At 53.0% G+C, this 25,610-nt stretch overlaps 1 protein-coding gene across 1 annotated transcript in view; it reads right to left on the bottom strand.

Moving 5' to 3' along the window:
• CDH23 (cadherin related 23) overlaps positions 1 to 25,610 on the bottom strand; it is a 364,939-nt gene that overhangs the window by 238,777 nt on the left and 100,552 nt on the right. The window lies entirely within an intron of this gene.

Genomic DNA, 25,610 nt, shown 5'->3' with positions numbered 1-25,610 from the left:
TGGTCTTGAGGATATCTTTACAAGTCTCTCAGCTAAACCAGAGCTCTCCCGATTTCTCCCCTACTCTCTCTGGATCCCACAAACACAACACACACAAGCACCAGAGTCAGCCCCATGCTCCAGAACAAAACATTCCATCAGGGCCTGTGGTTTCTGCCACGAGGGATGGACATGTCCCCATTTCACAGCAGCCAGCCTCCTGTGAGGCAGCTAGACAGCACTTCAGAGCACACCCCACAAGGCGCCCGTGCCCAGCAGAGAGGGATGGCTCCCTGGAGAATGTCAGCGCTCCAGCCCCCTGCCGTAGGGGGACGGGGACATTTCACCCGTGCATACCTTACGGTCCCCAGGAAAGGCTCTCTGGGCAACTGATCAGAGGACTTAAAAGCAAGATCCAAGAAGACAGGGGAAGAGGGAAAAAAGAAGGAATGGTCCTGTGTCTGACCTTCTTAGATTATGTTTCATGCCCTGCAGTGAAAACCCATTTAATTTCTGCATAACTTAGAAAAGGTTTTTAAATGGGCCTGGCAGAGAGCCATTCATATACTTAGAAGGGACAAGCCATTGGAGAGAAAAGAATGCTGACTTCCTGCATTTCAGGTCCTGGGCACCATGGTCTATCAGGGATATGGGGCGGGGGGGATGTGGGGTGCTCATCAGCACCTATACTGGGGGCTTCTCCAAGCACCCAGGTGCTGTTTCATGCAAATGTGCAGATGTGCCCCTTTAAAGGTCTACACTTTCAACGCAAGCAGATTTCCTCTCTGAGGCCAGGTGTATCTGGGCTTCCAAGTATGCTGCAGGCAGTAAAACTCGGTGGCCCAGAGCATGGACTCTGAGTCAGACCCCCTACATTTGAGCCTGAGCTTTTCCGCTTATTGATCAGAGACCTCAAACATATGCTGTTGAATTCACTCTTTTGGCCTCAGTTTCCCTGTGGAAAGGAAAAAATGTAAAAATGTAGCTGTTAACAGCTACCTCCCTCCAGGGTTGTGAGAAAGAATTACGCAAGACAAGGTGTGGGGAAATAAAAAAAAGCTTCTCGCTGAGCCAGGCATACGGCAATGTTGAGCAATACTCAATAAATGGTCGTTGCAATTATTATTATGGTAATAAAATACCATCATAAGCAGTGTGAGATGAGCTCTATTTAAAGAGGGGTATTAAAAACAGCCAATCAATCTCTTTATCACGAACTTAGACAAATGGACATTTTAAAATTCAGAAAGAGAATATCTTTGTTGATCGGCTGCTCATGGCTGCTACAGACAGGAGAACTTCTGGAGACCCTCCCCAGTGGGATCGGAGGGCCGGGGTCTTAGGAAGGTGTGGGAGGGGTGACTGGAGGCCAGGCCTGACCACGCTCCACTCAGGGACGGCTTGAGTGTAGGAGCAGGAAGGAGCCGTGGGAATTATCCAGTCCTGTCTCCCCAGACTACCGAGGATAAAAGTGAGGGGCTGTGCCTTGCTCTAGGTCTCACAGGTGGTGAAGGGCAGAGCCACGCCTGGAAATAAGATGCCCGGCCTTACATATAGTGCTTCATTCACCAGCCCCCACCCCGAGATGCTAACCACTGCCTCCCTGCCCACACTCTTTCCAAGATACTCGTTATACCCACAGCTCTGCTCAAGGGGATGGATCTAGGCAGCCAAGTTTGTAACCAAGTGACTTCAGACCGAGGCCACATCTGATTTGTCCAGGGGTAATCACCTGACTCAAATGGGCCAATCAGGTGGGGCCTGGCAAGTAAAATCAGTTTTCTGCAGAACCAGAAAAAGAAGGTTCTTGCTATCCAGTTAGGGCTGGAGTGGGCACCATGACAAGGGCAGTGCCACACAGAAGCCAACATTTACAGGCCGAGGAGGCCCATCTGCAGTGATGGTAACGGAGCACAGTGAGGAAGAAAAGCAGAGACAAGCGCATCTGAGAGCCTCCCAGGGGTCTTCACAGACCCCATCTGGACTTCACTTCCTGCCCCTGGACGTGATGCAGAGACTTCATCTGGGCTGTCCTTCCTGTGGCTACCCCCTTGGCTTACACTGTCCTCATGGGTTTCGGCTCCTTCCTCCCCCTCGGTACCCCCAGAATGCATCCAGCCTCAGGCAAGGCCTCCTCATTCCTGCAGCTCCGCCCCAGGCTCAGCCTGACTCTGGCCCACTGGGATTCCGTCCTTTTAATGCCCAGGCTGGGCCACAGAAAGCAAAGCTCCTAGACTGCTGGGGGCAAGGGACGTAATGATGGGGAGAAGAATAAAACAGCCTAGATGAATGAGTGCTGGCTCCCTCTCTTTTTTAAGTGTCCCCAGATACTCCTTTTAACATGCAAATCTAGTCAGGTCACTGCAATGATCAGCATGAATGTGGGGGTGGCAGGGGTGGGCAGGGGACAGCTTGTTCACAGGCTTGATGCAACCAGCCGAGACAGGCCTGGAGAGGAGATGCCCTACAAAGCCAAGCTCTGCCCACCTGGAGACAAGGAGACCAAGGGGAAGGTATCCCTTTGGTGTCTAGGCGTGGGGCTCAGGGGTCTACAGAGCCATTGCCAGAGCGAGTCTGGGCTGTGGAGACAAGGCAAAAAGGCCCATTTCAGCTGAAGTGGGCTGCCCCATTCTAGGGCAACTTCTCCTCCCAAATTTATTGTGGAAACTGGCTCTCTGAGTCCAGCTTCTAGTTGGAAAGGAGCAGTTGGTCTTTGGAGGAAAGGCTCCAGGCCCCTTGGCCTGTTTCTCTGCCCTAATTCTGCTGCCAGCACTCCTTCCTCTGTGGCCACTCCTCCCCTTGCCCAGGCCTGCTTACTCCCTCATAGCTTTTGGGTCTTCAAGGGAAGTCTCCCCCAAACGCCCCACCCATGCCTCCGAGGAAGCAGGAAGCAGTGTTTAAGCATCATCCTCATTTAATCATCACCCTCTGCCAAACTCCTGCCCTGCCAGGTGAATCCCCCTATGGGGGGCGGACATGGGCCCTCTAGGCAGGTCGCAGACAGGGCAGGTCCCTGCTTCTCCCAGTTCCCGGTTAAGCTCCACATCACTTCTGATGGACCTGCTGTAAATGGACCACCCTGTGCAATTCAGAGACAAATAAATCTTTTTGCTACTCCTGGGGTGACAAGGGAATAGACTCTGGGAAAGTTCTGCTGTGCAAGGGATCTTGTTCGTTAATAATAATGATAAATAGCTCGCTTCTCACATGCAGTGTGAGTTACATTACACTCCGGGCTTCCACAGAGGTGGCTCGGGGTGCTCACTGGAACGGTGGGGGTGCAGGCAGAGAGGGGGCGGGGGAGAGAGAGGAAGGTGACAGGGGACAAAGGAAGACAGGAGGGGATGGTGCAAGGGCAGAGCTGGGAGCAGAGGGTGATGGGGGTGAGCAGGAGACCACTCATAAGGAGAGAGAGGGAAGGAAAGGAGGAGGAAGGAGCGGAGAGAGAAAAAGACACTGCAGAGGAAAAGTTATGGAGAAAGAAGAGTAGAGAAGTTTGAAACACCTAGAGAATGGGAGATAGGAGTCAGGGGAAAGCACAACATACTGTCTCATCTTCGCGGTGTACCCTCAATTTTTTTTCTGTATTTATTCTGCATCCTCAACCAAAGCTCCGCAACAAGCCCTACCATTTCCACCGTAGGTGCCATCTCTAAAGGCGTTATTAATATTTATGGAATGCTTGCTGGATGCCGCCACAGTCTTTAATATCTTATTATAAAGCCTGTTATAAAATGCATTAGTAATAAATTCCTGACAGATGGAGTTCTGACAAGGTGCAGGCGCCTCGGTGGATCTGAGCTGGGAACAGACGCTCCTGGAACGTGCGTGTGCTGCTCAGAGGCTGGGCTGCTGGGCCCCTAAGGCGAGGGGAGGCAGGACAGGGGAGGGGAGGGGGCTCAATTCTCCAGCCTCAGGCTTGGTTGTCACCAAATCCTATCTCATCACCTCCTTTTCCCCGGACCCAGGGGGAATGAAAGCTCAGAGAAATGAAGCAACCTGTTCCAAGTCACACAGCTTGTAAGCAAGTGGTGGAATTAGGATTCAAGTTCAAGTCACTTCTGTGTCCCTAGACCTCAGGGATGCCATAGATGAGGGAGGGTGGGGAGTGGGTTCAGGGCCCCTGCTCAAGCAGGGCTGATTCATTCACTTTTCTCTGTGGCTGGAGGTGATGTGGGAGCCAAAGACAGGGGTGGCCGGGATGGGGGCTCTAGGTTGTCTGCATTAGAGAAAGGAGTGCTGATGGGGAAAAATTCAGAAGAAAGAGAGTATCTTAAAATTTGCACACTTCCACTGGAAATCAGGAAATGGGTTCCCACCATGCCAAGAAGTCATGTCAGGAGTAAAGGCCTCTCTGACAAGGGGGCTTCTGGGGTGCGGGTGGGTGACAGTGCCTGCATTTTCGTCTCCACTGAATGCCAAAACAGGTGCCACTCTGGAGGCAGGAGTTCACTGGGGTCTTGGGGAGGGTATCATTCCAAATGCAAAGTTTTAAAGGTTTTGTGGCATTCCTGCTTAGGGAGGAGGAGAAATGGGGTCTGTGGGTGATGTGGGCTGTATTTCTTCCTCAAAGAGGCAAGAAAGAGCATGCAGGCTCTAGCTGAGAGCAGCTCCAAAGACAGCAACAGCACTCTAAGGGGAACCTGGAACTTGCTTCAAGTGTCCACCAGGCCTTGATGGATGTCTCAGGTGGTCCTGTTAGGTCAGGGAGAGGGCACACCAGCTTGTCCACAAGCCCGCATGCATATAGCATGCTTTCTAGCACCTTCCTCTTGCAGAGGAGTCAAGAAGAGATCATTTCACAATATCTTTTCGCTCCATCAGGGTCTGCTTTTCCTCGGATGATGTGCCCTAGACTCTAAAATGTGCTGGGTCTGCTCTGAGAGCTGGGCAGGCTGCTGGGTGGAGGCACCAGCTTTATGGGCAGAAGGAGACCCAAAGGGCTGAGCTCTGAGTCCCACACACCCTGATATGACTCAAGCACTTTTCCAGCTATTTCACTCCTCAGAGCCAGCTCAGTGCTCTCCCATCTCCGAGTCCCTCCTGTACCTTCTCGGCCTCCAGCTGTGTACTGCCCATTCTGAATTCCAGGAAGACGCTCATCAAAGTGCTGACCTAAGTCCCCTCCAGACTTCCCCATGTGTGCCAGGGTCTTCGCCTACCAGAGTGATCTTGGACTTGCCCTTCTCTTTTGCCTCCCATTCTTCATCAGGCACCTGCACCTACCTGTCAATTCTTCCTTCAATATTCCCCAATTCCTTCCTTTTCTCTTTGTTATTTACCGTGGCCACCTCAACAGTGACACCTCGCACTGTCACCTGCACACAGAAGGCATTCGATAAATGTTTTAACAGAATCAGGACTTCCTGTTCAACATAGCAGATTGCACACATCCATTTACTTCTGTTTTTGTCCAAACCTCTCACCAAAATGACAATATGAAAATTAAAAATGCATAGATCCACAAGGACAAAAAGAACAGGAGAGGAGGCAACAGTAGATGAGAGATGTTGACAAACTCCTGGAAACTCGAAACAGATGGAACCGGAGACTGCCTTAGGAAAGAGGAGCAAGCCAAAGCTCAGGCTGGGGACTCAGAACCCTGGAAAATTTTAAGAGCCAGTGACACCAGTTGATGCCAAAATGAGAAAGACCAACTGCAAATCTTTAAAGAGTAGCCAGACGCCCAAATGACTTCCCTGACTTGTGCAGATGACAGGAGGTTTACTTTCTCAAGGGGCTGAGTTAGTTGGGCTTTGGACTCAGGGTGGGAGCTGCACAAAGCACTGAAAACAAGGAGGTTAAAGGAAAATCTGCATTTCCCCTCCACTCCCATCCTTGATCAGTCCTCTTGAGCCAGTCAGCGTCTTGAAGACTGACAACCAGGCAGGAGATAAGGAAATTGGCCCAAGAGAAACACAAACACAAATGTTAACATGGCAGAGTTCTCTCAAAGAAAAGGCTAGGTCCTCATCTAATCACTGCTTAGTGAAGTCCCCTGGTTAACAAGAGCACTCCACCCTACCCTGCTCTAACACACACAGAGTGGGCTTATGGGTGATTGAATGTGAACTCACTCTTAAATATAAACAGACAACTAAGGGTCATGAAACATTTGAGAAAAGCCTCTAATGTGAAAGACAGAGATAGGGGTTGGGTGGGGGGGGCACTAGGAAAGAATAACAACAACAACAAAAAAGTATCTTAACATCCTTACAGATGCAAGATATAGCATCTTTGAAATAAGAACTTTCCAAGAGGAAGAGATAGTAGAAATGAAAACCTTAACAGAAGAGTTGGAAGATAAAGAAATTTCTCCAAAAGTAAGACAAAACTCGGGGAGATGGAGAATGAGGGAGAAAAATAAGAAAAGCAGAGAAGCAGTTCAGAAGATCCAACACTCAACTCATAAGTGTTCCAGAGAGAGGAAACAGGGTAAGTGAAGGAGACGGTGAGGTAAGAAAGGTGAGAGGTGAGGTGAGAAAATCTCCCAGATTTAAAGGACATGTTTCCAGATGGAAGAGGCTACTATATGTTTAGAAGAGAGATTCACACCAAAGCATAAAACACAAAGTTTCCAAACACTGATTTTTTTTTTATGTCTTAGTTTCAGAGCGAAAACAAAGGGTCAGGAATCAAAATGCCATAGAAGTTCTTAACAGCAACATTATAGACAAAAAAAAAAAAAAAAAAAAAAAAAAAAACCCAAAACATTCCCTCCTTTGCATATGAGGAAAATTATTTCATTCTAGAATTCCATACCCAGCCAAACTATCAACCAATATGAATACAGAATAAACACATTTTTTAAACAAAGTAAAAAAAAAAAAAATCCCATGAATCCCTTTTCAGGAAATTACTGAAGGGTGTTCTCCCACCAAAATGAGGGTGTAAACCAAGAGGAAAATATAGGAACCTGTAGAGAGAGACAAAGAAATTCTCTGGGTGATTCCCCTATCCCCCCCCCCCCCCCCCGCTTCCAATGCCCACCCCACACAGGCCTCTCTTCAGCTGCTCAGCCTCCAGAAGACCAAGCAAGCCAGAGCACAGCCATTCTGGACTGGAGCAGGAGGAAGAATGCTCCAAGGACAATGTTGCCAAGAGAAATAGAAGCTGATAAAAAAATTCAATATACATATTTTTAATATACTGAGAGGAGGTACTTAATTATGTCCGAATATTTAGAATAAGTGATAGCTTCACAGAACTCTAAGCAAACAAACAAAAAGGAGGCAATTATCGATTCTGGAGAAAAAAAAGAAAATATAATTAAGGTATGCGATGTGGCACAGCTTGGATAATATTTACATAATCACAATGCTGCATGAACTTTGGTTAAGTTGGGAGGATGCGTGGAGCATGTGACAAGGCATATGTGTGTGCGTGTGCAGCAAAGATGAGGTCGAGCGTGGAGTAACAGTGCCATTCTCATCCTTCAGAGCTGGAAGCCAATGTCTAAAGCTATAATGTCTAAAACTGAAAAATGCATATGCATGCGACTGGGAAATGAGAAGGTAACTATCATCCTTTGAAAGAGATTGTCTTGGGGTGGGAATCAGGAATGGGAAATGGTGAGATGGGGCATTGCTGATTTTATTATAAACCTAGCTTTACTATTTGACTCTTACACTCGTGGATGTGACTCTGATAAAAATTAATATAAAAGTGGAAAAAATCTATCTCCCTATGGCTGGTCCACTGCAGCTCTTCATCTCTTTCTGCCATGACCCTGTAACTCATCCCAGAAAGTCACTGCCCTAAAGCACGGATCTCCCATCTTGCTGTCCTCCCCCAACACTATCCCTGGCTCCTTTTACCCCCAAGGCAAGGTCTCCTGGACCTTGAACATGACCATAGTCTGGCCAAAGCTTCCCTCTCTAAACTCATCTTTCACTTTTACCTCACCGAGACACTCTGCTTCAGTTGGATTGTTCTGCACGCCAGCCCCCAGAGTGTGGGCCCACCTCTAGCCTTTGCTCATGGTGCTCTGTCTTTTCCACCCAAATTCCTTCTGATTATTTTTGCTGGAGAGCAGGTATTACCATCCAGCATACAGAGATGGAGACTCCCTTTCCAGAAATGTCTGTTGGCACATGTGCCCAGGCTGGGGTTGAGGCATTCTCTCTCTGCCCCACACACATGGGCCCTGGCCTTCACAGAAATGTGGGGTGTGCAGGATTGGGAGAAGCCTTGTCCAACAGACATTTGGGCCTCCTTCCCTTCCTCTCAGAAGCTTGATTGTTAGAGCTAGACATGATGCTAATTTAGGTCAAGGAGACCCTAGACCATTTTTCTCACCCCTCACTGCAGCAACCCTACCCCAGCAACCTTCCCGTACAACGAGCGGCTGCAGAGTTCCAAAACATTCCCCACCCCTGCCAAGTGCCACCTCCCATTAGCACCACATTCCAGGGCTGTCCATGGACCTGCCTTCCCCCAGACACCCTCTACACCTTCTCACTCACTGACCCACAAGAGCTGAGGGAGTGAGCACGTGGCAGCACCGGGCAGTATGCATCGTGGATGTGGATAGCTGGCTGACCAGCCCAGTAGCTGGCTGAAGGCCACGTGCAGAAAGGAGGGGACAAAAGGGCCACAGCGGTAGGGTAGCCCATGTGCTCACACTGGCCCCAGTTCCCACAACATGCTGCTTTCAACACCAGGCAGTGCCACTCCCTCCTTCAGGGAATCAGCTTCTATTTCCTTCTCTCTCTGTGGTGTGGGAGGAACAACAGAACAGAGGCACCGGACACGGATCCAGACCTCATCTGTTCAGCCTTCCTCTCCCATCCTTCCCCAACCCAAGAGTTAGGCTGTTTGGGTCCTGAGAGCCACCCTGCCTCCCTCCCCCAGCAGGGACTTAGAAAACCAGCTTCTGGAAACCAGGAACCATCCATCAGGTGATGATACTCCCCATGCCTGTTGGCCTGACTGGAAAAAAATCCAGAAACAACAATCCTGAAATGCTGGGTCACATTCTGGCTTTCCAGTAACAATCCACAAGACTGCCTTCTCTGTTGTCACAGAGCATTAACGCAAATATTGATGGTGCAGTTTTCCCACCGGGGGAAATGGGTATAGGATAGCAATTCCTTTACTGCCTTCCACATAGAGCTGCAGGGGAGAGAAAATGAGCTAACAGTGGAGAAAGTACTTTGAAAACTCAAAGGTCAAAATAAAAATCACTACCCTCTGTGGAAGTAGACAACTGTATGAAAAAACACGAGGGAAAAGTATGATGTGACCTACAGAAGAGTTCTCTCTAAAAAGCTACCTTCGAGTCCAGACCCTGGGTTGTCTGGGTTCCAGGACACTGTCTCTGAGCCCAGGACTCTAGGGGACTGAGTTCCAAACACAAACAGGGTTCAGCTGAGGCAGTAGGTGGTCTGAGACTTGGTAGATTCTAGAAAATGGTGATCAGTAGATGCATGGGGTTTCCTGGGATTGTTATTATTTTTTCTTAAGATTTATTTATTTATTCATGAGAGACAGAGAGAGAGAGAGAGAGAGAGAGAGAGGGGCAGAGACTCAGGCAGAGGGAGAAGCAGGCTCCCTGCAGGGAGTCCAATGTGGGACTCGATCCCGGGACTCCAGGATCACGCCCTGGGCCAAAGACAGGCACTAAACTGCTGAGTCACCCAGGGATCCCCTGGGATTATTTTTCTAAATAAGAAAAGGACTTCTACGGGTCTAAGGTAATAACTCACATCTGTTGAAGACATCCTATATGTCAGACCCTGTTTTAAACACTTTCCACGTGTTATATGGCACAATCCTCATGGAAGCCTTGAAGCAGACACTTTACTATCCCTTCCCCAAATGTCCAAGGCCATGTGGTAATAAGCAGGAATCCTAGGATTTGTACCCAGGCAGGCTGGCTCCAGGACCCAAGCTGTTTCTCAGGGATGAGTGAGCAAAGTGTACCAGGTCTAGGAGGCAGGGGCATGGCCGAGATGACCTTGAGAAACTGAGACCCCGTCATTCTGCCTAACTGCCAGGGCCTACTGATGACATTTAAGGAGGCTGCCACAGAATGACTTAGGTCATCCAGATGTTCCAAGTTCAGAAGGTGATAGGTGTCAGATGCTGCCACGAAGGTGCTAGAAGTGGAAGAGTGAATTATCAGGAGCTGTCAGGTTGTTTCATCTGTTGATCTCAAACACATTTATTGAATAATATAGCACAAGCTCATACTTTTCATCTGACAGAAATATGGTCATGAGCAATTATCTGTGGTCACTTATAGGGAGGAAAGTAAACATAATAAAGGGAGGCTTTGAAGGAGCAAAACCATTGCGGAAATTGTGGTTTGAATCCCAGCTCCAGCCCTTATTTGCTGTGTGACTTTAGGGAAGTCAGGCAACCTCTCTGAAACTCAGTTTCCTTAAAGCGAGATGGGCATAATAAGAAAACCTGTCTCACAGATTATTATGAGGCTCACGGGGGATAGGCAATGATGAGTGCTTACTGTAAAACAGGTGCTCATAAATCTTAGGCCCTGTCATAATGTTATTAGCTCTTGGGGGTGGGTGTAAGGGTCTATAAACTATAAAGTGCTTTGCAAACGTTACTTCTGGTGGAGAGGTCTGGAAGGGGAGGGGATGCTTCTAAAGGCTGAGGTCCTTGCTCTGCTCTCTGCAGAGACCAAAGGTCCAGATAAAAGGCCAGGGGAAACCTTCCTTGTTCCATGCACCCCATATCTGTCCCAGTGGAGCCCACTGGGTGTACAGTGTCTCCAATTATGCCCCGAGACCTCTGTTCACAGCTCCGTGGCTCACAAATGGGGCACCATCACCCAGCCCCCAAATTCATTCACTTGCATGATGATGAATCATGTTAAGCAAAATGAATATGCAAATCTCCTTAGGGCAGGCCTTACATCTATGGGAAGCTGAGGCTAATAAATGGATTCTGAATAAGGAAACAGCTCAAGCAATACAACTTGGGCTCATCTCTCCTCCCCCTCCCCTTCCTGGGCCCCACCCACCATGTGCCCCTTTGTCCCTAGCTGGGTCACACATTCTGACGGGGCTTGGCGAGGCCGATGAAGGAGACAGCAGACGCCTGGGGCAGGCATGAGAAGTAGGTTGGTTAGGCTTGGTGCGGGTTTTCCTTCTTAGATCCCTGATCCCAATCCCGGTGGCTACTGTTGCTGGGAAGTGTGATGTGATAAGTAGAACCTGTCACTTGAAGCCCAGGGATTTAAGGGCGGACAGGTGGGGGTTGGGGGGTGCACACACATGCCTGTAGGATGCTGAGGGCTGGTGAGGGCTGGAGAGGAAGAGGGTAGCTGTGGGAACTCACTGGCCCCCAGAGGGGGGTGGGGGAGAGGGGGCACTGGGGGCCCTGGGAAATGGCTTAAGAGTCAAGAGGTAGAGAGAGACTGAAATTATCCAGGCTACAAAGGAATCACCTAGGCCAGGGTGTCACTCCCTTGGCTGTGCGTCAGGATGGGGAGCTTTGAAACAAAATCAGTGCCAGGGTCTGCCCCAGCCTCTGGCCAGGTGCAGCAGCACTGCCCGCCCCAGCCCCTACCCCACAGATGAGAAAGCTGAGACCCAGAGTGCGGAAGGGACATGATGGAGGTCACCCAGATGACATTCTCGTGCTTGGGTTAAGGATGGCCCAGGGAGGCCCAGACCCCAAGGACCATACCTGAGGAGGGAGGGTAGCCCGCTCTGTTGTCCTTGGGATCTTTCCCACAGTAGGGGCCCATGAGGGCTATAAAGGCTGGAGTGGGATGGAGCGTCTGTTCCCACAGATCTGGGGAGATGGGTGCTCTGTGAGGGAGATGTGGGGGGAACAGGGCGGGGGGTCCAATTCTCTTTTCTACTGTGCCTGGTAGGCCAGTGCACATGAGCTCCACCACTGGCTTTAGGGACAGCCCCAAGTCCTGGCACACAGACATGCGAAAAGAACCATTAAGACCCCGAGAAAAGACTGAGACCCTGAATCCCAGAAGCACTCTGCTCTGTCTAGGGTAAGACACTCCTAGGGCAGCCATGGCCTCATCTGTTAAGAGCAAACTTGACCAAGAAACAAACCAGCCTCCCTATCTCCTGACAGAACCCAGAGAAAGTGGCTCCCCACACCTCCCGGGTGCTTCAAGTTGAGGACCAACGTGGTTAGGACATTCCAAAGGTCTCCCCAAGCTCCCCCTGGAATTCTGAATGTGGAGAGTGATTTCTACGGAGAAACAGAGCGCTCCCCATCTCTGCTTGTCCTGGCCCCAGGGTGCCCAGGGAAGGGCCTGCCAGCTGCTAGGGCACACTGGCCTTCCCCCAGGAAGTGAGAGAGACCAGGGGCAGGAATTGCAAATGACTTTCATTAAGTAGGGGTGCTAATACCATGAATTACAAATGAAACCCAGATGAAGAGGACCCTGGCAGCCTTACCTCTATTTGATATTAATTGGGCGACACTTTGTTTTAATGGTACATTAATTAATGCGGAATTTCGACGGAAGTCCGCGTGACACTCACATTAATACAAATGAATTCATTACCGTTGGTGTTATTACAAGAAATGACAAATAAATCTGTAACAGTGGGACCCTTCAAATAATAATCACGAATCATTAGGTTTGCCGCTCGTTTGTACTGTAGCTTGCAAATATGTGTGTATGTTTTCTGCTGTCTGTGTGCCTTTGCCTTTTGGCTGGGGGGAGGCAGGCGGTCGGGGCTGGCTCCGGGGTAGTGAAAGGGGAAAGTCTCTTCCAGACTTCTCTGCATCTGCTTCTCCTCCCTTTCTTGCTCCCACCTAAACCCCCAGAGCCCTGCCCCAGGCTTAGTGACTCCACGGCAGGGGTGTGATGGGGGTTGGTCTCCCAAATCTAGGACACCCAGTGTCCATTCTCTCTGTCCCTGAAGAGGTGGTAATGGGCCCAGGGGGTGGATCCTGGCTTGAGGAGCGCTGAATGGGTGCAGCTAGCGGGCCATCTGTTCTCAGAGGTTCCCCACGTCAGACTGGTCTTCGAGCCTCCAAGGGTCTTGGGGACAGAATCCAGGTGCCCAATGACCAGCATTGAGCTGGAAGTTTTATCCACCTTCTCCTCTTCAGTCCTTACCACCTCCCAGAGGCTTTACCCCATTGTAAGGGCACTAAATAGGTTTTAAGAACTCAAACTCATCCACAGCTTGAGTGAGGAAGGGCCAAGCTTGGAACTCTGCTCTGCCTGGCTCCCCAGCTCCCAATACACCAGCTCTTTCCAGGGAGGAGCTGCCACCTGCCCCGGGTGGGTCAGCATCCTGGTGGAGGCAAGGTATGGCCTGGACGACCCTGGCAAGCCGATCCCTACTCTCCACCCTCCTGCTCAGGGCTTGGGCTGTAAGCTCGCAAGGCTCAGAAAAGGACTGACAACCTGGATCCATAGCTACCACCCTGGTTGTTCCTCACACCTCTCGGTTCTCTGAAGCTGAGGCCAAGACCATTCTTGCTTCTAAAGGGCAGTAAGGGAGACCCCAGGAAGCCACACTGGAGGAAAGCATCAGACGGGCCTGGGTGACTCCGGTGGGTTTTAGTTGTGCAAATCCTTGGCACGCAGGCCGCCTCTCCTCCGTCCTGCACGCGGGGCAGACAGACTGTGCGGAGAGATCACAGTGCTGTTGCCCAGACTCAGCCTCGGGATTCCCAGCCCAGGGCTCTAAGCAGCGTCTAGCCATCGATTGACGTTGACATGTGACTAGTGAGCTGTTTGCTATCCCTGTTTTAGAACATCTCTCGCCGGAGGACTTTAAAATAGGATCCAGTCTCTGACAGGGATGCCCAAGAACAGTTCAGCTCGGTAGGCAAGAGGCTGGTTATATGACGTCGTGGGGTCCCTCCAACCCAGGGAGTCTGGGACTCCTCAAATCAGTTGCTCCCTCCCGGCCTATGTGGATCAATCAGCCAGTCTTACCTCGACCCACAACAGCTTTCTGACCTTTGCCTAAGAAGTTAAACCACGTGGAGGCCAAATCCAGCTTCTCTACTCGTGAGCCAGCCGTTGCTCAAGTGGCCCAACCCTGTTGGTCTCTACCCTACGACCTGCCCTCTGCCCTCCCCCAGGGGTCCTGGCTGTCGGAGGTTAAAATGCCACTTAGCTGCCAACTAGCAGTGGGCCCCAGCGCATAGTTAGATGTTTAGGGGACTCCAGCCCCCTCCCCTGCTCACGTTCGCCCCCATTCACACTGGTACTGAATGAACCGATTAATCACCTAAGATTGTTAACTGTACTAATTACGCTCACTCTTGAAACTTGTAGAACAATTATATACTGTCTCTGCCTCATGAGCTATAAATTACGGTGATTGCAGGCAGGCTGTCACTTCTCCCAAGCCAAGACGGAGGCGGTCCAACCAGGCTCTGAGCTGGTTTCTCAAGGAGAACGCTCAGAAGGCTTTGCCTGAGCGGAGGCTACACCCAACACAAGTGTCAAAGGCAGAGACCTTTCCACGGAATAGGCTTTGCCAGTGACAAGGGGCTGGTCAACACTGACCTTAAATGAGATCTTTATTATGCAAAAGCTGTCCCCTTGTTCGCCCAGGAGAAATGGCAACCCCCAAGTATTTCACCGGGAGCTGTACTGCTTCCTTCTTCCCTGTGGCCTTGGCCAGGCTTGGCACAGTACCCCAGAGATCTACAAGGAGGCGCACATGCACACCGGATTTTCCTCCGAGTCGCAGGAGCTCTATACTGCTTCTCCCCAGCCCACCTCAATGCCCATCCCAGAGTCTGCTGCCCCTGCTTCCCCATCCCTTGCTCGAAGGAGAGTTGGTGCCTCTGGCCAAGAGCTTCGTTAAATGTAGGAAGACAAAGAAGAGAGAAGAAGTGGTCAGGTTCTCTTCATTTTACCTGGACCTTGCAATATTCCTGTCCCCCAAGGCCACTGGGCTTTGGAGCACATACCCACAGGCCATGATCACCCCTATACAGACACTCTCTCCCCTCTCTGGCCTGAAACACCCCCCAACCCCCACCAGGATGACAGTTTGTGATGTGGCTGCCGGGGAAACGTGTTTCTTGAGGCAAGCAGCAGGCCCCAGCAGGCTGTGGCTCCCATCCCCTGGGCTCCCTCCCCCATCCCAGCCCCCCGCTGCCCAGAGCGCTCATTTCCACACGTCAGGGCAAAAAAAAGCACTTAGAACCAACTGCTAAGCTCAAATCTATTCCAGTGCGGAGAAATGCACTCCGTCGCCATGCAGCTGACAGGCTCTGTGCAGGCTGGAGCGCAGTGGCCAGGCTCTGACTGACCCCACCCCGCTGGGCCTCCCTTCTGGCTTCTGTTACTGGCAGGGGTCAGACCGGCTGGCCCACTCCTTAACTGCGGCTGCAGCAGCCCAGGGACCCCCAGCCTCCCTGGAGGTCCCCAGGGGCTCCAAACAAACCACTGCCCACTCCATGTGAATGTCACACAGATGCTTTTAGACTCAACTCGTCCAAGAACAAACTCTAAATCTCCCCTGGAAACCAAGTCCCTGGCTCTGTGGATGGTAATACATTCCCGCTGCATTCAGTTGCTAAGCCAGAAACCAGAGTCCTCCTTGCAATTTCGTCTCCCAAACATCAGCCTCCCCCTCTGTCCCTGCCCACCACCAGCTCCCGACTGGACGGCCAGACTGGCCTCCTGACTGGGTCCTGCATTGGGGGACCCCCCTCCTCACCAACCGTGGCTGGTATGAACTCTTTGAAGCACACCCTGATTGCATTGCCTGTGTTCCCACACCACACAGTGGCTCCCTGCTGACCCTAAGATCAGTGTCGGAGAATCCCTTCCTGACCCTGCTTGGCCCAGCCCCACCCAGGCCTCCAGCCCCTCCCTGCCTTCCCCTTTCTGTCCTCACTTCAGCCACGGGGCCCTCTTTCACATCCTTAAATGAACCAGGTGCTTCTCACCGCCCAAGCCACCTTGTGTCCATCCACCAGAATTCTTACCCCATCATCACCCTCATGAATGCCTACTCAGCCTTCACATTTCAACCAAGTCCCATCTCCTCCAGAACTTTCTCTGATCCCCAGTCTGGCTCAGATTTTGGCTGCATTTGCCCCCTGGGATTTTCTGGGGGGTCCCAATCTCACCTTATGATTATGGGACTCTTCGATTACCATGTGTTCCTCCACCAAGCCATTTGAGGCCCGTGGCCACGTCTGCTTCTGCTCACCGTTGTGCCCCCAGGGCTCAGCACAGGGCTGGTACTGAGCAACACTTGTTGAACAAAAGACACCCTGAGCACCCCTCTCCTGACACTCTCCTCGTCCTCTTATCTGGTGAGACGGTTGGGAGACACCAGCTTCAAAGTCTCTCCCTAGCATTTATTCAACAAATATTGACTGAGCACCTCCGATGTTCTAGACTCCGCCAGGTGATGAAGGTACATGGATGCGTACTGCCTGGAAGGAAATCTGAGGGTGTCAGTGACAGGCAGATGCTGAACCTGAGTTCTGGCTCCCAGCGCTATCTCCACCTGGATCTGGCACCTGCTGGTCTGTGCTCATGCTGTTTTCCTGTCTGGAACATTCTTTCTCATTCTCTCATTCATACAGTGTTCTAAGTACACGGGAAACACTGGTAAACTCCCATGCATTTTCAGTCTCAACTCTGTCATCACCTCCTCTGGGAAGCCTTCCCTATTTCCTGAGCCTGGGTTGGGTGTCCATCCTACAAGCTGCCGGAGCCCTTCCCCGGACCACCCCTTGCCTAGCACGTAGCAGCCATTCGATATCTCTTCTCTGCATGAGTGGATCCCCTCAATTCTTCCACTAGCGTCCCCGTGAGCTTGAAAGGTAGAGCAGGGACACTGGGCAGAGGTGCAGTTGGGGAAGTGGCACGTGCGAGAGGGCCCTGGCCACTGCGGAAGAGGAGAGGACGTGGCTCTGAGGGAAGGCCCGAGGGAGGATACACATCCGAAGGCTGGGATCGTCTTGCCTTGAGTCTGGGGCACCGTGGCCATCGGGTCGGGGGGACACAAGGTTGCCGGGGCCAGTAGTCAGACGGCTGTACGAGACTCCAAACCCCTCCACGTTTTAGCTTTGGTGCTTCCCTGGGTGTCCACTCGTCCCTGGAAGCCCTCCTGGCACGGCCCTGATGCTGCAGGGCGCGGGGTGGCCCCTGCCTGGGGTCATCATCCCCTCCTGGGGATGTGTGTGCTTCACTCGCTCCGCGCCTCTGCCTGGACGTCCTCGGAGAGGCTTCTCTGGCCACAAACCCTGCTCCAGCCCCCTGCCTGCTTTTATTTTTTCTTCATGGGCCTTATCACCTTCAGACACAGATTTACGTGTGGGTCGGTCCGTCTCCTCCACAAGGGGAAAGCTGCCAGCCAGCAGGGACTTGTCCGATCTGCTCAGCCGAGTCCGCAGCTCCTGAGAGCAGGGCCCACACGCAGTAGCCCCTCCAGAGCTATTTCTTGACTGACTGACCGAGCGAAGGGTAAGGAAGATGGCCTGTGGCATCTAACCGGGCACAAGGCACAGTCCTAGAGAATTAGGCTCCCCAGTGGGGCAAATGGAAACCGAGGGCCTGCAGCTCCGCGGGGGACCCAGCAGGTGCTCAGGTGCTCTGCTGACAGCAGCAGGTGTGAACGCCCCAGGTGCTCCCAATGAAACGCAAGCCTGGCTCTGACCGGCTTGCTGGGTTTCTCTCCAGGCCGCTGACCTCTCTGTCAGGGACAGTGCTCCATCATCTTCTCCCTGTCACCCCTCCTTTCCCGGTGGCTGTGTCCCTGGGATGTGAAAATATGGCCTGGGGCACCCACCCTGCCGTCCTACCTCTCCTCTCCGCAGCCCTCTTTCTTCCTTCTGGGAGGAACTGACGAGATGAAAGCAGCCATGGCCTGGAAAGGCCGGGGAGGGGAAGGGAGGGGAGAGGAGGGGAGGTGGCTTTCTGGCTGTCACATCTGGTGCTTCTGGCTATGGGCCGCAGAGGCCACCAGTCCCTCCCACGGCAGAATCTATGGGGCAGATGGGGCTCATGTTCTGCCACTGCTACGGCAAGAGGGGACAGGCCGGACCCTGGCCCCAGGCTGACACAGGTCACAGAATGTGCCAGTCATGAGTGGATACCAGACCCTAGCCACGGGCTACCCCCTAATTGCTCCAGATTTAGCGAATTGAGCCATAAGATGACTCCCAGACTATGAGGAAATTAGAACATCATTGGCTAGGCCCCTGAGAACTCCACTCAGAATGACAGGATTCCCTTGGAAGGCGGTTAGATGTAGGAGCACTACGCTGTCTCTCCAGATAGCTGTGGCCAAGGGCCTTTGCCTCATGGCCTTATCTATGGCACTGGTGACTCCAGCTTCACGCTGGAATGCGGGCAGGGTGTTTGGGCTTGGAGGCAATACCCCAGGCATGCCCCGGGGCTCTCCTTCATCTGGTCACTAACCGGTTAACCTCTCGGCCAGTGCTCCCACCCCGGCAGCCAGAACCCAGAGGCGAGGGCGGGGGCAGGGACCTGGGCAGGCTCGGCTCACGGGGCTCTGATTGCCCGCTGTCCAGCCCCCGCTGCCCTCAGCTCCGAGCCTCTCCACGCGGCCCTCCCCTTGGTGGAGCTGGGGGTGATTGGCACCCCTCCTGCTAGGGCTGATTAGGCCTGATTTCACCAGCCTGCTCCCACCTCTGGAAGCTTCCCCTGTTATTAAAGCTGTTTCCCATCCACTCTCGTGGTCTGCTGGGTGAGGTGAGTTTATTTGACTTGATTTCTTCCCCCACCTCCCTTTTTTCCGCTACTCTTATCCACCCGCCTGGGTGTCTGTGGCAGCCACGGAGAGAGACCAGAGTCCAGTAAAAATCAGGAACATTAACTTCTCACCTTAGAGTAAAAATAGCTATAATAAAGCCAGGCAGAAAAGAAAAGCTCCAACTAGTGTAACTTTGATTAAAAGCTGAGACCCGCCTCCTCATCCTGCCGCCACCCCACAAAGATGAAGCTGGCCCTCTAAATCAGGAGAGGGTTGTAGCAGCCTGCTCTTGCCTCCAATTCACTTTTTCTCAACCTTTTTTCTTCTTCTCTGCTCTCCAAGGGGCCTAAGGATCCCACCCGCTAATCTTCACTCTGCCCTCCAGTGCGTAGTAACTTTGGAAGAACTGAGTCACTCAGAACCAACAGCTCCTGGCAGCTCTGGGACCCTCCCCTCTCCTCATCATGGGGTGGGGGTGGCTGAGGGTAGGATGCTGGGAGGTTCAGTTCCACCCTGGCCCCTAAACTCCTATAAGGTCTGAGCGTGATCAGAGTAGCTCTCTGGGCTTCTATCTTCCCATCTGTCAAATGGAAAGAGAGAACCTTTCCCCTCCCCAGAGTGGTGAGAAGTACAAGGATTCATGGTAAAATTCAGGTTGCCGATAGAAAGATGGTGGCCTTCCTCCCACCCCCCCCGGGGTTTGCTCACACTGTTATAACCAGCACCATCTATGAGGAATTGGGTTTTTACAGGAAATCACCTGGCACGGGCAGCATCGGTGGTGTATGGACTCTAGTAAGCAAGCATTGGCCAGCTGCCCCTGGGGGCTAGATCCTGGAGAGGTCATTGCCAACATCCGTCCTGCCCAACCAGTAGGGTGAGAAGAGATTTGCCCTAGGCTCTACCCTCAGGCCTGCCATTGCAATGTTTCCTTCTAGGGCTTTCTGGATGACAGAATTCCACAGGGCAGGAGACCAGGAGGGTGGCAAGTTCTGGATCACCTACCTGGGCTATAAAGGTGAGGACTCTGTCCCAGGAATCAGGGACCTGTGCCCTCACCTGGCTCCCTGTGCACTTGGGACCACACGCTTAGCTCTCTGGGCCTTGCTTGGCACCCCCACCTGTGGACTGGAGCCCCTGGGGAGCATTCTGTGCATCTGTGCATGCAGACTGTCCTGAGGAGTTCTGGGTGGACACAACTTCACAAGGGCCAAGTCCACACACTCGCCAGCTCCCATCCCCACTGACTCCCTCTTCTGTCCATACCCAAGGGGCCACTATGTGCCCTCCCCAAAGCCCCTCTAAGCCACCCTGGAAAGGGACACCCTGCTCAGAGCCACTGGCATCCTTAAAGAAACCAGATGTAAAAGAACCTGCTCTTCCTACACTTTTGCTTAGAGAAGGGGTAAGGAGAACCTGTAGCGTGGCAGCTTGGAGCCCGGCCCAGCGGCCAGGCTGGGGGTGGCTGGGTTTCATTCACCATTCTAGTCTCCTCTCACTCAGGGCACCCGGCTGTGGAGGCAGGAGTCTGGTGCTTTTCAATTTCACGCCAGGTATCAGTGGCCAGGCCCTGGCTGGCCTTATCTCCTCGGCCTCCTGCCCAGCCGGGCGCCCGCTGAGCTCAGCCTCCCTGAAAAACCCAGAGAAACACTGCTCCAGAGGCAAGGCTTGTAGGCAGAGGGGCCCTGGAGAGAGTGAGCTCCGCTGGACAGAGAGGCTGGACCCTGAGTCCCGCTGCAGGGGGTGGGGCCTTAGGACCAAGAATTGCGGCGCACTCTAAGACAAGGGAATGAGGCCCTGAAAAGTCAGTCCTAAATCAATCATTGTAGCCGGAAGATCTTTGGGGACTATTTCATCCTCTATCCCACTGTCCCCCATTTTCCATATGGGGGAAACGGAGGATCTGGAGATTTCAAACACCTGGCCCAAGGTCACACGGAGCTGTTAGGGCCGACCTCCCAGCCCAGGCCGTGCTGCCCAGATCTCCCACAGTGAATCGCTGAGCTGTGTCACCTCTCTGCCCTCAAGTGAACTACCCTGGGGCTCCCAAGAGGGTCTGCGTAGGCCGACAGAACCCTCGTGACCATGAACCCTGCTCCTTCAGGTGGCCAAGAGCCTGGCTTTCCTCATCTAGAGCATGGGGAGGGGAGTATTGAGTCAAAGATCCTTACAGCCCTTACTCCATCTAAATTGAGGGTTAGCAAACTATGACCCCAGGGCCACGTCTGGTCCGCTGCCTGGTTCTTCTATAGCCCACCAGCGAAGAGTGGTTTTTCACTTTTCAGCATCTAAAAAAGAAGTCAAAAGAATTGTCTTTCGTGACATGTGAAAAAGTACATAAAATTCATATTTCAGCATCCATAAAGCTGTATTGGAATACATCCACGCTCATCTGTCGTCCATGGCTGCTCTTGTGCCACAACAACATGAGAGGTGGCAACTGAGACCACGTGGTTTGCAGAGCCTGAGATATTTACCGTCGTGCTCTTTATGGGACGTGTTTGCAGAGCCCCGATGTAAAAGGCTGAGTCTGGTCTGGGCCCCAAACCCTTGGGAGTGGCCGGGGTGGAAAAGCTCAGGGAGGAAACTGGATGGCTATTCACAGGGGCATGAGCGAGTCACGCCAAGCGCGGGGCCACGCCACGTGTGCGCTCCCAGGGGCCCCTCTATGTCTGGGGTGCAGAGGTTCTCACCCGGCAGCCGCCGTGCTGGACACCTGCCTCCCACCTGCCCCTGCCCAGAGCCAGGCCCCAGGCCCGCCTTCCCAAACTTTCCCACTCTTGCCAACTTCCGGAGGCTCAGGGGTGTGCGGGGGGGCCCCCCGCCTGGCTGGCCTGGTCGAGTATGTTGTCAATAAGCGGGTGGCTGTGTGGCTGGCGCAGAGGCCCGGAGGAGAGGAATCAGAGCGGGTAATTGCTGCGTGAAAATGACAGCGCAGCGATTTATCCACCCCAAACTGGGCCTCGGCATACCAAGAGGCTGCCGGCGGCTAGGAATCAATACCACCCCAGAGGAGGGATTATTAGGGAGAAAAGGGGGTTTGAAAGATCCATAAGAGCCTGATGACTGTCTATTTCCAAGGGGACCATCAGCTGCATGAGAATTGTATACAGAAGGGACAGAACTCTGGCCGCCGCTGCGAGGGAAGGCTGTGCGTGGTGGCAGAGTGGGGGCCCCATCCTTGTCCTCCTCCTACCCACTCCAGACACGGGGTGGGGTGGCGCCTCCTTGCCAGGATCCTGAGGCCCCAAGAGCCAGGCCTAGGGGTGGAAACAGTGGGGTCTGTGAGGGAGACCACCCATCCCAAGCATGCACCTGGCCCAGGGACAGCATGGAGACCGTGTTGTCCCAGGCCCAGCAGCAGCCCGATCTGCTGTGTCATCTTGGGCAAACCCGGGAAGGCCCAAGGGCATGGGAAGTCCCTGGGGAACTCGAGATTAGCACAGAGCTGGGAGGTTGGGAATTCCGGGGCTGGGGTCTGGTTCGCACAACTTGGCAAAGTAGGAGGAAACACTCGTTCCTAAAGGGGTCTTCTCTGGCCCCTTTCGCGGCCTTCCTCTCTTCTCTCTGTTCAAGGGGGGCAGGGAAGGGGTAAGCTGGGGGTAATCCTGCTCCTAATGTCTTGGGGCAGTGGACACTGTATCAAGTCATGAGCATGGTCTATGCAGCATGATTGGAGGGGTCCCCACTCCTCTGTCAATCTCCGAGGGGCTGAGCTATGAGCCTGGGAGCCTGGGGTGGGCAGGGCGCTCTACAACTAGGGGCAAGTGGCCCACATAAGAGCTGTCCAGAGGGTCCCAGGCTGCTCAGCACCACACACTGAATAACCCAGTCAGGCTGAACTTGCCAAGTAAGCTGTGGGGCAGGTAGTGGGGGAGGAGCCGCTTTCTGCTCCAGGCTCTGGGCTGGTTCAGGGGGTAGGTTCCCAGTGCAAGCCTGGCAGGGTCATGGGCTCTGGTCTGTGAGGGCCCTCGGCCCCCTCTAGCCCCATCCTACCACCCAGGGCTTTGGGGGTGGGGAGACAGGAGAGAAACCACAACACCTGATCACTTAACATCGAGGTGGTGGGTGGGTGCTCCACATCCCTAAGGAGCAAAAAGTCCCCTCCCCAGAGCCCCTGTTAAAAAAGAGGTCCCCTGACTCCTGAGCCAGGATCCAGGGAGGAAGCAGGGTCATGAAGCCAACCTGCTGCCTGCCAGCCATGCCACCAGCCACGCCGTCACCCACACTACCACGAGTGCACCTGCTTTTGTACCAGTTAACAGGCTAATGGGAAGAAGGCAAACGCATGCAGCTTGTCCCCAAGGAGGGAAAAGGGAAAACAAGTGGTGGCGGGCAGGGGTGGGGTGGGGGGGATGCAGGCAGCAAGCTGGAGATGAAGGAGGGAAAGAAAAGAGACACCAAACAAGTCAGGGAAATGGACAAACGGGGGAAGGAGGGTGGGGGACGAGGAGGGAAGGGAGAGAGCTGGCTGAAAGCATGGGGACCGGGCTACGCAGAGTTCCTGAAGTCGGGGAGAGGCTGGGTTTGTAGTGCAGCCCTCAGGAGACAGCAGAAACAAATTGGGTTTTGAAATGAGAGATAAAAGGAGCTGTTATATCTCCAGCTTTGCATCATTTAGTTCATCAGGCTTGACATGTGTCTAACAAACAAAGCCACAAGCAGGCAAAGGAAGACATCAGAGACAGAGAGAGGTTAAGGACTGGGGAGGGGGGAGGGGGCAGGGAGCGTGGCCCTCCCCCGGGCTCTGAGCACAGCTGACGCTCCAGACTTTCATTCTGAGTTGATTCCCTGCTCGAAGGAGCCAGAAGCCGTGAAGTGCGACTCTACGGGCAGGCAGGACAGGCATGAGAGGAGCCAGTCGTGGCCTGGGGAGCAGCATACACCGAGGTGCTCATGCTGAGTGCCTGGCTGGGGTGCCCTGGGCGGGGGACCCAAGAGCATGGAGAGGACGAGTGAAAGCCTCTGCCCTCGGGAGGGTACTCTCGCCTGCCTGGCCTGCCAGCTGGAGAAGAGAGTAGCAAGTGGTTGAGCGGGCAAAGGACACTGGGTGGGGGTTGGTGTCTGGACTTGAGGGGGAGGTGGATGCTGGAAACTCTCCGGGTTCCCAGGACACAGGCAGAAACAGCAGTCACAGAGCCCAGGGCTCTTGCCCTCTGACTCCTGCGTCATCTCCTGATTTCCCATCCTTTCCCTTGGGAACCCAGTTTCAGTTTCTCCCTCGGTACTGCAGAGATAAGAACTCTTGTCCTGTCAACCTCACAAGGCTGGGGTGAGGATTTTATAGAATAGGGCGCCCCAAATCACCTGCTACACTTACAGAACCCAGATGTGCTCATTTAAAGAAAAGAAAATATAAAGAGTCATGATAGCGAACTGCTGGGAGTTTATCAGATGCCGGACCCACCGACATGATGGCCCTTGGAGCATATACTTGTCTCAGCATCAGAGAGTTTCGATGCGCTTGCTTTCTATTCTGTTTTTGCTAAAATCAGATGAATCTGAAGAACAGAAAAATAAAATACGTTGGCCATGACGGGGAGCAGGAAGAGAAATGGTTTGGGGGGTGGGTACCAACAGCTCTGCCAATCATGTGCCCAAGAACCTGTCACTTCAGTTTTCCAGGCCTCGGTTTCCCCAAATGTCAAGTGAGGAGTGGGCCAGACAGGCCAGTCAAGGCCCTGGAACTCTGGGACGTTGGTGGCGGTCATACCATAAACCAGGCAAAGGGCAAAGCACTGGACCAACATATTCCCTCCTTGTCTTGGCTCCTCGGGGACCTGGTGGCAAATTATTAGCACATGGTGGAGGGTGTGAGAAGCTCAAGATTTGGGGGGGGGTAACCCTTAGTGTATTTGAAAATTAGCTCACTTATCACGTTCCCAGCTGCTCCTCCCTGAGCAACATGACCAAAGGAGACTCCCGGGGGTGGGTGCCGGCAGCAGGAACACAGCCTTGTTCATCTTTGCCCCTGCCTGCTGTAGAATAACGTTGGCCCCGACTCCGGGCCTCCGTTACTCCTGTCTGCACAGAGGACAGTGCTGGCTGCAGGATCGTACTCAGAGGGCTGTGGGAGGAAATAACCCGCACGTTTACTGAGCACCTACTATGTAGGGAAGGAGGTGGGGAGACTATGGGCTTCCATCCCAGCTCTGCTCGACACCAGCCAAGTGAGTTCCAGTCGTGGATTTTGAAATTTTCCTGGGTCTTGGTCTCATTTGCGAGATAAGATCACAACACCGTCCTCTCCAAAGAGTCCGGAGCAGGAAATGAGCGGCTGTTTGGCCCACGCCACGGGCTCCTTCTAGGGTTGCTGACGCGGCCAGTTCGGGGCCCCAGGAAGATACAGCACCAGTGACTAAGATGGGCTGGCAGCTGGATGAAGGGGGGGGGTGCGTTGGGGAGGCGAGAGCCAGACAGATCGGGAGAGGCACACACAGAGTTCATTCATTACTGGGCTCCTCTGGGGCATGCAAAGTGGGGAGGGAGGGGATGTGGAAATTGCCTTGATAACACTGTTTTTAAGGAAATAAAGAGCCACTTGAAAGAGGCGAAGCTATCACTGGCTGCATTGTCCTTGGCATCACGACACCAGAAAAAAAAATCCTTCAGATTAATGTGCTTTTGTGAATCTTGACTTCTGGGGGGGGGGGGGGGGGGAGGGTGTTGGTGACATTCTGGCTGCCAAAGAAAATGCAAATGGAATGACTCCCCCTCCCCACTGTGTCCTCCGTCAGGCCCCTGACGGATCCTCTCTGCTGTGTTTATTACTACTAATGACTTTCTCGTTATGATTTGGCTCTGAAACATAACCGATGGTTCTGGAGAAATCCCATTACTTCCACACACACTATTCAATTAGAGAGCCGAGCTGTCCTTCTGCTGGGGGAGTCGGGGCTGAGGCTCCGAGGGGCGACCACTTGTCTCTTGCTCCTACCTCTTGGCCCTCAGCTCTGGGCCCCATGAGGTAGAAGG

The sequence above is a fragment of the Canis aureus genome, chromosome 4 (assembly GCF_053574225.1).
Source record: "Canis aureus isolate CA01 chromosome 4, VMU_Caureus_v.1.0, whole genome shotgun sequence".
Lineage (NCBI taxonomy): Eukaryota > Metazoa > Chordata > Mammalia > Carnivora > Canidae > Canis > Canis aureus.
The sequence above is the reverse complement of the archived record's forward strand: the minus strand, read 5'-3'. Positions and strand labels throughout refer to the sequence as shown.